Source organism: Chlorocebus sabaeus, chromosome 24 (genome assembly GCF_047675955.1).
Source record: "Chlorocebus sabaeus isolate Y175 chromosome 24, mChlSab1.0.hap1, whole genome shotgun sequence".
NCBI classification, from domain to species: Eukaryota; Metazoa; Chordata; class Mammalia; order Primates; family Cercopithecidae; genus Chlorocebus; species Chlorocebus sabaeus.
Window position 1 is genome coordinate 3,643,030 of NC_132927.1, and position 15,685 is coordinate 3,658,714.

General features: G+C 36.4%; 1 pseudogene; it reads right to left on the reverse strand.

Annotated features, from left to right (window-relative positions):
• Positions 1-13,378: 13,378 nt before the first annotated feature.
• On the reverse strand, positions 13,379-14,046 carry LOC140710024 (leydig cell tumor 10 kDa protein homolog pseudogene; annotated as a pseudogene).
• Between the last annotated feature and the right edge of the window lie 1,639 nt (positions 14,047-15,685).

A 15,685-nucleotide genomic window follows, 5' to 3' on the forward strand; every position in this document is an offset into this window, starting at 1 on the left:
TCCAGGCTATACTTAGAATTATTTTGCTGAAAAAAATCACTCTAGTGAGTGAAGAAGAAAAACACAAATCTATATTCCAAATACTTCAGTAAATTCAGGTATATTTTTAAAACATATTCTTAACAAATATGGATGAAATATTTTAATTTACTGGTAATAATGTGATTAAAAAATAGACACAGGTTCAATCATCTTGGCAACTCTAGTGTATATGGAGAGGCAGAAATTAAAAAAAAAAACAATGAAAAGGAAAACAATCATAATTGTAACAATTGTTATCAAGAAAGTGCTTAGTGTGTTTGAAAGAATATAATCAAAGTAAAGGTAGGGTGGAGTGAAAAGGGGATATAAAAAGCCTAGACACAAACATTGAATAGAAGTATTGCAAGTTGTGGAATAGGTGAGGTATGAATGGATAAATTCAGAATAGGATGCATGACAGCCTTGGGGTAAGCAATAATATGGCACACTTAAGAAATTAAAAGCAAGTTTGCCAGGTAGCAATCTGACCACATGAAGTAACAAAGGGAATCACATGATGAGCCTTCAAAAGCAGCAGAGTCTCACCAGAATCAGCACACTGTTTTGTGCACCCAGGTGGTTTCAATCATGCCCCACAGAGAAATAAAACAATTTAATATTGTTTTTCAGCACAACTATCCTATGAAAGTCAATAGAGTCTAAAGAATATTATAGCAAAAATGGTTTGATTATACCTTGCCAAAAATCAGTGCATGCTTGTCTGCAAAGTTGCTGCTGAGCAGGAAAGAAACTCAAAGATGAATCAGGGTGGATATGGAAACGGATTAGACTGCTGTTCAAATAAATGCACTTTTTGTGTCAAATATGTTTCTTTTTTCTTTTCTATGTTTTTGAACGTTGCCTAATCTATTAGAAACCAGTAACAGCATGTGAGAAAGCCAGTGCAATAGTTTCCATATCTGTGTCCTCACAAATTTATATGTGGACATTTTTAACCTCAAGCATGGTAGTATTAAGAAGTGAGATCTTTGAGAGATAATTACATCATAAGGGTGGAGCCCTCATGAATAGGATTAGTGCTCCTATAAAGAGAATCCCAGAAAATTCTCTAGTCCACTGTCTGTCATGTGAAGATATAAGAGAACACAATAGTCTGCAACCCGAAGGAGGGCTCTCTCCAGCACCCAGCCATGATGGCACCCTGATCTTAAGCTTTCAGCCTTCACACTTCAAGAAATAAATTGATGTCAGTTACAAGTCATCTAATCAGTGTTATTTTTGTTATAGCAGCCCAAACAGATAAGACACCAAAGTATTTCAATATCATTTACTATATCACATTTTTCTCTGTATACAACATGAGTAGCATTACATTTCTTTTTTTCGTGCTAGATTGATTTAGTTGTTTTACTAGAGTTGAATTTTGATCAAAATATTGAATGGCTTAAAAATTAGTTTAAAAAATCATTTCATTGAACTAAATACTGTCTATTGTTTTGGACACTTTTTGCATTTCAACTAAAATGTGATAAAAACAGTAACTCCGTATGCAGGCGGTTATAAATTTGTCTTGAACACATGTAAATAAATCATATCGTTTTAAAAGTCTGCGTGTGTAGAAGGTAAAACGTGAAATTAGCTGGGAAGTAGCTGCAGGGGCAGCATTCGCAGTGAATGTTTTGATGCTTTACAGATGACTCATTTCTTCTTGATTTGCAGACATATACTTATGATCTAGATAAAACACTAGAATACGTGAAGTCCATTGACTGGCAAGTTGAGATAAATTCTTCAGGGTTCATATCATGAAATTAAACCAGAAGAAAACATCTGTTTATGGCCTCTCACACACCATAGCTATGGACATCATTTGTCATACTTTGGGGCTTCAAACACAAGAGAGTTGGAAGGAATATTTTCTAAAACCTATTAACTACAATAATCAGAGAGGGGAATAGGAGTAGGGTGATTAGCAGTAAGGACAAATTGAATTGTGGGTATTTTTAACGCCATTAAAACGCTAAACTAAGCTTTTCAGAAGTCAAATCTGAGTATTCTTATAAAGAAAATAACCCAAAATACAGTTTTTTGGTATGATCTAAAAAAAAAAAAAAAAAAAAAAGTAGTTGTTTCCCTATTTCACTGATGCCTGAGATCTCAAGATGATATCTGGGAAATTTTTCATTTTATAAAAGTCAGTTAAGAATCATGGGACCTTGATGTATCTCTTCACAGCACAATTTTAAGGGGCAGCTAAATTGGGGTTTTCTATTTTGGTTCCTACTATTTTAGCTTCAAAAGTCATGTGAGGCAATATAAAAATGTTGCTAGATACCTTTATTTTCAGGAGGGATTGGCGATTATGGGGAGACATGAACTGATAAGAAGTAGTAATACAACTTTAATAAATTTTCAAAATAAAGAATTTCTCCTAAAATATCCAATAGACAAAAAAGATCAACTTTATTCTTCACATATGACTAGTAAATCAAACTCTGATAGAAAAGTCTAATGCATTCTTCTGTAAAATGATCATTCGAAATGAGAAAATAGCATGTCTGAAGGCCTTAGTTTGTTCTTAATTATGTCTGGAATGCAATTGCTTGGAAAGCTTGCAGAGCGATTTCAGAGCAATGATATTTTATATATTGTGACAGACTGAACAATCAGCAGGATGCTGAGCAAAACAATAGAGAACCAAATTTGCTCCCGAACCATCAAAAAAATTATGGGAATATCCTTTTCCTTAGAAGAATAATTCCAAGTTCAAGATTTTGTTTCCTCTGAAAAGTGAAGAGACATTTTACATCTTGCTCTTGCCTTACCTGATATAATGAAAGTACAGAAGATGCTCAGTGAAATGTATCATTGCTTAGAGAGTTTAAAATTCATAGAAATGAATGTAACAGTTTTGATTCCACCATGAAATGCATTTGTACAAACAAGTGGAGAAACAGATGTTTTATATTTACTTATTAGAGCCATTAAAGTTAAGGTTTTAATTTCCTAATTTTAGTAATTTTATCAGACAAATAGAACTGCCCCAAACCTCAGGCTCTGTGAATGTGTATATGTGTGTGTATGTATAAATTTAATTTCTGTTTTAGAATGGATTCTGAAATTCTGTAAGTCATATACGATTGTGCACTAAACAGTTTGAAGATCTCAGATATAAACCCATGATAACAAAGTTAATAAATATTTTAAAGAATTTACCGGGTAAGAGCCTTTAAAATAACATAAAATCAATGAAACAAGTCATTTCAAGTGAGAAATACTATGTTAGCTTCCTAAAAATGAGAACAAGAATTTACAACATGAATGAGTTTAGTATTGCTTTTAAAATGGTGCCTGAATATTTGAGTAATTATAATTATTATGCTTAAAGAAGCATCAATATCTTAAAGATTAATATCAGTGCATCATTAGCAAAAGGGCATGACAAAGGAAATTGAATGCTAATACAGTTTTTAAAAATATTAGCAGTAAAATCCAAGTTTTTGAAAATCATCTAAAGATAAAGCCTTACTTCATGAATTTCCATTAAAATAATTATAGTAAGATTGTACTTCTTAAAATTTTTATTTCATTTTTGTGTTTTAATCTAGGCCCCAAAGAACTCTTTTCTTTTAAAATATCATTTTATTTAATGAACATACATATGAAAAAGCCCGTAAGGCTAAATTTTAATAGGGTTTATATTTACTGTATTTAAGCCAGAGAAAGTAAAACAACAAGAATGCTGTTTTTAAAATGCAGAATTCTCCACGTGTGTACCATATTTTACAAAGCAAACTCTGTTAGATGAGGTGCAAAAAAGTTGTAAACTAATAGTTTTTCATTAAATTTATCTTAGTTTCTTTCCTTGATCGCAAGTGGCCTTTGTTGTTGTATTCTTGGCATCTTTTCTGTCAAGAATAACCTTACACCATTTTCTATCCTATTTAATTATCCTCTCTGGCTTAAAGTATAATCAGCATCAAACCAGCTGTGCAACCTTGAATGAATACCATTTCAATAATGCATTGATTTTTTAAAAAGCACAAGGTGGCCATTAATTTTACTTGAAACCCTCCCTCCTGACTATAGCCTGTACACAATTTTAGAAGCTGTATCCATTTGCTGCTAAGTAGTACTATCCCTAGTGCGCTCATTATACCAAAGGATTCTCTCAGTCTGACACTATGACTGGCCAGACAACTATTAGTAGCCAAGAAAGGCACTTCTTGATGAGGAGGCATCCTGATTACTATGATTGACTGGATCATCGAAAATCTTTCCAGTAGCACAAGAACTAAGCAAATTTCTTGAAAGAATGAAAGAGATGAAACTTCCAAAAATCCTTTCCACTAGCATGAGTAGTCCATGTATTAAGAGCACCTGCATGTGAAGAACCTATAGTCTTGATAGAGATGTTGATATTTCAATCAATAGCAATGTTAGATTGCTGGCAGCAAAGGCCTTAAACACTCTAAAAAGAAGCACATTAATCATGAGCATGTAGTGTCTAGGTCTGAATCTTGGCCAGTGATGAAGCACAGGACTTACAGTAAGTGAATTACGTGGGTTTTGGCATGAATTCTAAATTTCAAATTTTACCTTGGCTGACCCATGCAGCTTTACAGAATTATTAAATTCTAAAAAGGGATTGTATGCCACCATTTTTTTTCCAGAGTGGATGTCATAAAATCACGGACTATTAGCGCTTGAAAGAACCTTGGTGATTCAATACAACTCGTTAATTAATAATGAAAAACAAGCACACAAACAAGCAGAGCTCGATCGAATTACCAAATATATAAACCCTACTTTTAAAAATATTTTTTCATATTATTGCCATCATTACTATTGTTATTATGAACTTTGGATGAATCTGATATCTTGTCGAGACTGGGCAATATAATGTATAAACTGCCATCTGTAATAAATAATTCCCAAATCTCTGTCTCTTAACACAAAATGGTTTTATTTTCTCCTGACAAAAATGCAAACTTAATTGTTTCTGGTTAGATGGCAACCTTCAACCTGGTCATTTATGGTCCAAGATTTGTTTCCTCCTCTGGATTCACTGTAGAGCCTTGTCCCCTGCTAGATCATCAACAGGGAGCTTGTGGACGAAGGTAGAGTGTGGAGGATTATGAAAGAGATGTTTATAAGCCAGGACTGGAAATTGAGTATCTATTGGTCATGTAGCTATACATAACTGCAAGGGTGGCTGGGATGTAGTTTCACTATGCACCTTGGAATGTGGTGGATGCTGTGGTATGCCATTCAAATCCTGGCTTTAGTACCAAGGAGCTTATATTTTCAGCTGTTTGGAGAACTGACAGGGGACGACTTTCAGTAATTCACTGGGAATTGCTCTATGATAAAGATCTGATGCAGCTGTGCCCCATTCTCAGAAGCAGCCCACTTCTAGGACCAGTCCATGGGGGATACAAAGGCCTGGTCCATTTGCTACAAACAAGGACAACTCTGAAGGACGATTTTTAGCTCCAGTATTTCCCGTGCTGGGGGCTGAGGTGTTTTGATGTGAATCCATAACAACTCAACTCCTGCTTCCTACTTCCTCCACGCCACCTGTAAATCTGTATATCAGAGTCGCTTTATTGGGAAATTAAAGGAAAGTGTGTCCAGAATTGGTGGGTTCTTGGTCTCACTGACTTCAAGAATGAAGCCGCAGACCCTCGGAGTGGTGAGTGTTACAGTTCTTAAAGATGGTGTGTCCAGATTTTGTGCCTTCAGACGTTCAGATGTGTCTGGAGCTTCTTCCTTCTGGTGGGTTTGTGGTCTCGCTGTCAGGAGTGAAGCTGCAGACCTTCGTTGTGTTACAGCTTTTAAAGGCAGCACGTCTGGAGTTGTTCGTTCTTCCAGGTGGGTTTGTGGCCTTGTTGGCTTCAGGAGTGAAGCTGCAGATCTTCGTGGTGAGTGTTACAGCTCATAAAGGCAGCCCTGGACCCAAAGAGTGACCAGCAGCAAGATTTATTGCAAAGAGCAAAGAACAAAGCTTCTACAGTGTGGAAGGTGACTAGACCCAGTTGCCGCTGGCTGGTTAGGCAGTCTGCTTTTATTCGCTTATCTGACCCCACCCACATCCTGCTGCTTGGTCTATTTTACAGAGAGCTGATTGGTCTATTTTACAGAGAGTTGATTGGTCCATTTTGACAGAGTGCTGATTGGTGCGTTTACAATCCTTGAGCTAGACACAGAGTCACAGAGTGCTAGATACAGAATGCTGACTGGTGCACATACAGTCCTCCGCTAGGTATAAAAGTTCCCCAAGTCCCCATCCAGCTCAGGAGTCCAGCTGGCTTCACCTAGTGGATCCTGCAGCAGGGCCAGTCCCCAGCTGCACCTGCACTCCACAACCCTTGGGCTGTCATGGGACCAGGCGTCACGGAGCAGGGGGCGGTGCCCGTCAGGGAGGCTTAGGGCCCCACGGGAGCCCACCTCAGGCGGGGAGCCCAGTCATGGCGGGCTGCAGGTCCCAAGCCCTGCCCTGCGGGGAGGCAGCTAAACACTGTGAGAATTTGAGTGCAGAACCGGCGGACCAGCAATGCTGAGGGACCCTGTGCAACCTCTGCAGCTGCTGGCCGGGGTGCTAAGCCCCTCACTGCCCTGGGCCGGGGGTGCCAATCGGCGGCTCTGTGTGCGGGCCAGTGGAGCCCGTGCCTGCACCCACCAGGACTCCCACTGGCCGGTGAGCCCCCGCACAGCCCTGGTTCCCACCCGTGCCTCTCCCTCCACACCTCCCTGCAAGCGGAGGGAGGCGGCTCCAGCCTCAGCCAGCCCAGAGAGGGGCTCCCATGGTGCCATGGCGGCCTGAAGGGCTCCTCAAGCACCGCCAGAGTGGATGCTGAGGCCGAGGAGGTGCTGAAAGTGAGGGCTGCCAGCATATTTTCACCTCTCAAAAGTAGGAAGGAATTTAAGGAAAGACAGGAAAGTCAAGGTAAAAGTAGTCTCTGCACATTTTGCCTTTTGATCTGCAAATTTTTATTCTTCCTTACTCATATAGGACATACTGGCCCTGTCTAGTTACTCCATCCATATTAAGGTATAGCTTTGCTGGTGGTGCACTGGCTTCTCCAGCATGTCCAGCCATGTTCTCCTGGCCCAGTAATCAACAAAACAGAAAAGACAAGTTATCTGCCTCTAATATATTAGATACATAATGGTGGAGAAGACTCAGAAGAACAAAAGAAAATATGAAAATTGAGAGTCTCAGTCATTACAGATACATTTTGTTGTTTAATATACTGTTAGACATATCTTATGAAGACTTGCATTTAGGGTGAAGGTTGATGAAAAAAACTCCTTGATAAGACTCTGATTTTTACCTCTTGGGAAAACATGGTTGTTTTCCTATGCATTCACTCTCTGGGTCTTGGCTCAGCCATTCTTAGGACCTTTGTTAGTTGTTATCATTCATGATCATACCTTATATGAACAAAGAAGAGTGTGTGCTGGATAGAATTTGTTAGAGTCAGGATTTTTTTTAAAGACTTGAAAGTCGCAGGTATTGTCAGACACTCTTAGTTTATTTTGCCTGTATAATTTCCAAACTGACTTGCTAAGCTTTTGATTTCGTTGAGTCCAGTCAGTTCCATGGGTCAGTAGGCATACCCAAGACATACTTCTAACTTTTATTTTTGAGTTTCCTAGCCCTTTTACCCTCTACTTCTCTCAACTTAATGGCAGCTATGTTGACGTGATTTAAACTAAAAGACTAATGTGGGAAGGAATACCACTAGGAATGCCACTAAGGTGAGTCGTAGATCTTTTAAATATTTAAATTTTTTAGCAATGTATTTTTCACTGAGCCTTTTTGTTCGAGTTTGTTTTTCACTCAGGTCTTTTAGAGATGAGTCTAAAATGGTTACCTTTTCAATTCTTAAAGGCTTTTTATCTCTGGATACTCTCCAATTCTTTTGAAACTTTGTAATGCTTATCCTCCTTGAATGCCTTGCTAAAGGCAGCCAATAGTGACAGACACATTTTCACTCTGCTTTTTCCCACTTTCTCTAGAGCAATAGGCTCACTGTGTATATAACCTGCCTTCCAAGTTATGGCAGATAGAAGTTTCATCACTGCTCAGGAGAACTCTCTAAGCTTTTTTGGTCCATTCCCTGACTACTAAACAAATGCCACAAATTTGTTTTTACTGGCACCACATCAATTACTGTTCAATTTTTTTGTAGTATTTAGGGTAACTGTTACTGCAAGTAGGTAAGTATTGTACCAAACATTCCTCTGAATTCAAGTGGCTTAACACAATAAGAAATTATTTCTCACACACATAAAGGACAATGAGGATTTTTCTAGTCTTTGTGCAGCTTTGGACTTTGTCATCTAGACACTCAGATTGTTTTGCTCTGCTGTGCTCAGTTTCTCTGAGGCTTAAGATGGATTGTCTGCCTCTGGAAGGCAGTTAGGGGGAGAGAGGGCATGGAGACTACTTGTAGGAGTTTAGGGGGACAAGGCCTGGAAGTAATATGTTTCAATTTCAAGTCTTTAGCCATGACTCAGTCATAGCCACACGTAAGTGTAAGGGATGCTGGAAAATATAGTTTGCTTACTCAACAGGATGTAGAGGCACATTTCATGAGCACGGAGTATCTGCTACCAATTCTTACTTCCTATGTATTGTGCACTTAAACCTCATTATAATAAAAACTGCATAACAAATATGTGTTACCATCATTAATACATTTCCTGACCACTCAGGGTTAAAAATTTTATTCTTCAGAGAAATATTCTTATATTTTAAAAATAAGATATACAAGACATGAAGCAAGTTATGTCATTCCAAAAAATTCTTCTGGGGAAACTGTGTAACTTTATCAATTGGTTAAGGACAGGGACAAGTAATGCGTTTATATCCAAAGAAAATGACTTTTGGAAAATAATTATTAACTCCAAGAGTACATAGACATCAAAACCAAATATCACCTTTTTCCCTTCTCCAGAATTGTACCCTCTAATTACATTTAATACTTCCTAAGTAAACACCATGTAAACCAGAGTTTTCTTTAAAAATAAAAACAATCACATATCCACACTGTAATGATGGGCTATTTGCACGGCAATTACAAAGCCATTATATTGTCTTTCTTTTAATTTAGTCAACTCTATCTCCTAAATCTTGTTCAGGCAAAGTGGTAGAGCTAAGTAACTTTTAACTACCAAAGTGTTTATCTCATATAGCAGTTGTCATTGGTACTATTGTGATTACTCTGCTATTTATTTTTCTTAGTTTATTCATTTGAAAAAAGAATATTTGAGACATCAGTTAAGCTATTATACAAAACTGGCTGTATTTTTAATATTCTGGTTTAATAATTATCCACATTTACTATGGAAAATTGAGTAATAAATTTTACATAAAGAGTATAAAAATTATTCTAAAACACAAATTTGTATGAAATTAAAACCAAATATTAAATTATAAAATCATCCTTTTTATTCTTATTTTGGAAAGTTTTGTATATCTGTGTTTCACATTACTATTTAAAGTAAACTTTTATGAAATATCACATATATACGAAAATGAACAATTTATAATTTTGTAGCATGAAGAATTTCCATAAATTGAACTTATTCGTATAATCAAATCCTCATATCATAAATAGAACAGTACCAACAACACAGAAATCTCTTTCATGCCCTATCCTAATCATCATCCTTTCAAAGTTTACTTCTATCCTGATTTCTATTGCTGTGGATTACGTTTATCTTTTTAAGGATTGTAGGAAGTTGGAACTACAAAAAATGTAATATAGTGGATCCTAGGTTGGGCTATCTGTTCCCGCTTTCAAATGAAAGCAATTATTCCCATGGTTGCCATTAATTTTGGCTTCTGACAGCTCATGTATGTGTCCCTCTCAGAGAATTGTCCTTGGAGGGAAATCACCCAAGGTTACACCTTCTCCATGGAGGCATCCTACACGTAATACCAAGTGAAGTACAATGACCAAGCCCCGTTATTTCAATTTGGGAACAATCTAAAGGACTGTCTCTCTACAGTTGAGATTGAATTCCATCTCTCAACCATAGAGATGAAATGCTATGGAATCATCAGACACTTCCACTGTAACACATTGCAGTTGAACATCTTCCTGTACTCCATTTAGCTTTTCTCACCATAAATGTTGTTTCTGAGATCCTCTTCCTAGAAACTTCTGTCATGCATATTCATGCTTCAGAGACTGTTCCAGAGAACACATCTAAAGCAGTTGGTAATGGGAGAGTTTCTAGGAAGAAATCTCTAAAATAGGTTTTTGAAGATGGAATAACTGCTATCAGGCTGACAATGAGAACCATTATGAAAAGTAAGTTGAATAGCAATAGCTCTTGGTATGCACTAATAGTGTAAAAAATCTTCTGCACAGCAAAGGAAACGATCAACAAAGTGAAGTGACAACCACCCCCTGACTCCCCCCTAAATATTTGCAAACTATCCATCTGACAAGGGATTAATAACCAGTATATATAAGGAGCTCACACAAAAACAATAAGAAAAAATCTAGTAATCAGATTTTTAATAAATGAACAAAAAGGTATGAATAGACTTTTTTTAAAGAAGGCATACACATGGCAAATATATACATGAAAAACTGCTCAATATCACTTATCATCAAATAAATGCAAATCAAAATGATGAGATATCATTTCACACTGGTTAATATGGCTTATACCCAAAAGATAGGCAATAACAAATGCTGACAAAGGATGTGGTGAAAAGGGAACCCTTGTACACTGTTGGTGGGAATATCACCTAGTACAACCACTGTGGGGAAGAGTTGGGAGGTTCCACAAAAAACAGAGCTACCATATGATTCAGCAATCCCACTGCTAGATATATGCCCCAAAGAAAGGAAATCAGTATATTGAAGAAATGTCTGCACTCCTTTATTTATTGTAGCACTATTCACAATAGCCAAGATTTGGAAGCAACCTAAGTGTCCTTCACTAGAAGAAGGGACAGAAATGAAAGAAAACGTGGTACATATACATAATGGAGTACTACTGGGCCAAAAAATAATGAGATCCTGTCATTTACAACAACATGAATGGAACTGGAGGTTATTATGTTAAGTGAAATAAGTCAAATCCAGAAAGACAAATTTTGAATGTTTTCACTTATTTTGGGGAGCTACGAATTAAAATAATTGAACTCATGAACTCATAGAGATAGAGAGGAGAATGGTGGTTACCAGAAGCTAGGAAGGGTAGTGGGGCAGGGGAGGAAGGGATGGTTAATTGGTACAAAATATAGTTAGAGGGAATGAATAAAATCTAGTATGTGATAGCATATGATGACTACAGTAAGCAATGATTTATTATACATTTTAAAATAGTTAAAAACTTATGATTGTTTGTAACACAAAGAAAGGATAAATGCTTTATATGATGAATACCTCATTTAACCTGTTGTGATTATTATGCATTTTATGCCTGTATCGAAATATCTCATGTATCCTATAAATATGTACACCACATACCCACAAAAATTTAAGATAAAAAATACTTTCACCAGTGGTGAGCTAAGACGGGAGAGGATGCACTGCCTATGAAATGCTTGAGGTTCTATATATGGAGGAAGGACTAATTTAAAGTACTATCAAATTGAACTGCTATTGCCAGGTGCTCTCAAAAGATTGGAGGGAAAAAAAGTCTGAGTTTGATTAATCACACATAAAAGCTATATTTGAAAACCAGAGTGCCTCTTTGGCAGCTTAGAAACTCATTCCTTGCAGTTAGATGCAAAAAGAGCTGAGGTTCAGCATAAGGCTTAATTATAAACAGTAGAAGAATTCCAGATGTGATGAAATCTCCTATTTTAAAAAGAAGATCCCCTTTTGGGAAGGATAGGACACATAAAATTTGGCAAGGAATCATGGATTAATTTCCTTGGGAACTTTGAAATTCTAGGTCTCCATTAACTTTTAGGTCTTATTTTATGTACTGTTGTTTCGGCTTGCCCAGGTGTGGGGCACAAGGGGAAGAAGGAGGAGAGAGGCTTAAAAGTGGTGAAAAGTCAAACGTCAAAAACCATAATCAAGCTATTCATTAAAGTTATTGAATTTATTGATTATTGATTGCTTGTTATTTGATGTCAGTGTTAAATAAGATGAGTGTCTGTGTCATCTGTGGGTGAATAGTTGATTTTGTACTCTAGGATATCTTTATGGTTTTGTAAAACTTTATCAAAGTCTGTCTTGCCTGGTGGAACAGTGTAACTCTCCAAGGTTTCTAACCGACCTCAAGGCATTTCCAAAGGTTGCTTACTGAACTTCAACTTTTGTCACTTTAGAATAATGTTGCTGCTGAAAATGTCTCTTTTTAATTTTATTTATATTTATTTTTGGTTTCTTGCCCATCTAGTTATTATATATTTATAATTGGGAAAATACCTTATGGGAAAAATACCAAAATAAGGAACTCATGTTTATGTGTCTTGCTTCTCTTTGGGATATTGGTCCATAAGTACCAGATTCTTTTATAGCCCTGAACTCCAATTTTTGCCTCCCAAGTCCCGTAAAGTTTCAAAAATCTCCGCTGGCTTGTCTTTTCTTTAGCAGCAACTTTCTACCTCGATTTTCCAAAAACAGACAACTACCCTTAGGCAAAATTCATTTACTATTTTTTGATTTCCTTTTCTCTGAGATTTCCCTTTAAGTCTTTGCTCCTCCAGCAGTTAACCAAGGACTTTGTTATATTTTGATGGCTATCTATATATTAATGTATATTCAAATTTAATCTGATTGTTTCAGTGTGAGTGTTGACGTTCTGTAACTTGTTTCATTTTATCTAGAAAAGAAAGTCAATGGCATTTTGAATTTAAAATTTCACATTTTCTTACTAAGACATAGATACAGCCAGAAATATGAAGACAAATATTGTCTAAAAAATAAATAAGTAAAATCAAATGCAATTTATATAAGATGCTATAGTAAGTCTAGGCAATTGTAAATTTTGATAAATTGTTACTGTCATTTCTTTATTTTGAACAATGTATTAGATATTATACTTCTACCAATTTTGTAAAGAAACTTCTTTTTCATAATAAACTAAGGGATTTTAGATAACAGCATGATGAGTCTCTTGGTTGAGTTCAGCCCCAAACTTTTTCAATCCAAGTCTTTGTATTTTAGCATCATCTCCAATTAGATGTGTTTCATAATCAGGGTGTTTTTACACTATATTTTATCAACTTATGATTCAGGTAATGCATTTATCTAATTTAAAAAATGATTTGTCAACTTTAAAACTCACTGCTCGTTTACCATTTAGTAAAACACTATACCAGTAGAATTTTTCTATATCTAAATAAATTTAAAGTATGTTTTACATTTATAACTCCAACATACGGCATAATGTATTTTTCTACCTGTAAGACCCAAATTATCCACATTTTAAAAAACCCTGATTTAATGTAAAATGGTTTTGTTTTGTTTTTTTCTTTCTTTTTTTCTTTTCTTTTCTTTTTTTTCTTTTTTTTGACAAAGCCAGGTTTATAGTTCTGGGTTAAACCTGTGGAGGCAGGACCTGGGAAGGGGCACGGGGACAGATGAAGTTGGTGACTGTATCTTCCTAGTCATTGCTGGGTTCTCAGCACCCTTGGCCCCCACTAAGTTCTAGGTGAAGTCCAGTGCTGGGGGACGGGGTCCTCTTCCTGACAGTGCAGACTGTGGGATCACTTGTAAGATCCCATATGGAGGTAGGGGGTGGGGTGTTGGCCTGCACTGGGGCCAGCGTCTTCAGGAAGGTGTCTTGTTGGAGGAGGTGGCGGCAGCCGCCGCGCGTTCTTCTTGGCCAGAGTCTTCAGCAGTGCCAGCTTCTTGGGCAGGATGCTGCGGGCTCTCATCGCCACGTCATGTTCGATCTTCTTCCGGATTCCGACTTCTAGGTTCTTCTTGAGCTTTTGCTGCTGCACGACGCGCGCCTTCTTGGGAGCCATAATGCGACCGCCTTTTCTCCGCCCCGATTCTTTTCAGAGGCCACCGCTACCGTCTTGCTCTTTGCGGGCTTGTGCGCCTGGAACTTGCGCTGCCGCTGCGCCATGATCCGGCACGCAGCGGAAGAGGCTGTATGTTTCTTTAGAGCGTGCTTGATCTTGGTTAGTAAAATTAATCCCTACTTTATATTTAATTATCTGTAGAAGAAAACAAAATGATTTACTGTGATTTTCTCTTCTATTTAAAAACAAAGCCATAGTAGAACAGTAACTGTTGGGATATAGGGATATTATAGGTACCTTATGCTTCTTTCCTTGAAAGGTAAAAACCTGCCCCAAATTCTGCAATATGTTTTAGATCTCACAGTCTTTTTGACATATTTTATAAACCAAGGGCACACCTATATATTTATTATCTTAAGATTTTAAATTTTTATAATAGGTAAATTTTGTAAGCTTATAGTACAAAATTATAATTTTGTAAACTTGTATTAAAGTTTAGAGAACCTGAGTAAGAGCAGTAGATATATTCCAAGGATTTGGTAAAAGGGGAGGATAATTTTGTGCGTGTGTGTATTTTATCTTCAATTATTTTTATTTAGTTAGTTAATTTATTTTTATTTTTTTCTATTAAGATTGAAGCACATGTGATTTGTTCCTGTTGTTCTACCTAGAATATTAAGCTTTGCTTTTAGGCCTTGAAAATAAAGTGGGAATAGAGAAAATTTAAAAGCTGCAGGGTACCATTAGAAATAAACAGAGGAATGTGAAATGTTGATTAAAGATCAAAGAAGAGTAGCAGAATTAATTATCTGGAAGCTGTGAAATCACTTACAAACTGCATAAAGCAAAGGCAAGGGAATTGAAAACCTATTACTAATTAATTCTTATAATACATTAATAAAACAGACAAGGCACATCTTAATAATTTAGTGAAAATTTGACTGTAGTATCCAAATTCACCTCTGAAAGGTATATGATTCAGTTGATCAAGCTCTACAAAACTGGCTTCAGGACATGTACTTCCAAGTGGAACACAGGTTGCAAATACAACTGTAAGTGCTACTGAGTTACTAGGCTTGGATGTAGAAATTATAAGGGGGCTTAACGAATATAAATGTAATAGCATTGTTATAATGAAATGTACCAATTCCAATAATTCTGTGGGGAAAGAAAATTAATTCAAACTTAGCCACTGATTACAGAGCAAATGATACAGAATAAAATGAGAGGGACTTCAAAAATGTAGAACCATTGTAACACTATTCATTTAGAGTATCTAAACAGCTCTTTTCATCCTATTAGTTCAAATCTTAACAAGTATTAATAAATCATGCTTTATACTGTTAATTAATTTATGCAAGTACAAAATTTGGCTACACAGTTTCTTTTTTGATTTTCTGACTTTAAGAGGATTGTAAATGGTCGTAACTTGTATTTATTATGTATTAACTTTTTATCTTAAAGATATTCTGGACCTTTTACAGAATAGTAAGCTTGACTTTTCTGGAATGACTTTTAGATTTTGAATTTCAATGGCCTCACTTGAGATCTTTAAGACTGGCTTTTCATTTTATAAGTATTTTTTTAAAAATTTATTTATTTATTATTATTATTATACTTTAAGTTCTAGGGTACATGTGCATAACGTGCAGGTTTGTTACATATGTATACTTGTGCCATGTTGCTGTGCTGCACCCATCAACTCGTCAGCACCCATCAACTCGTCATTTGCATCAGGTATAA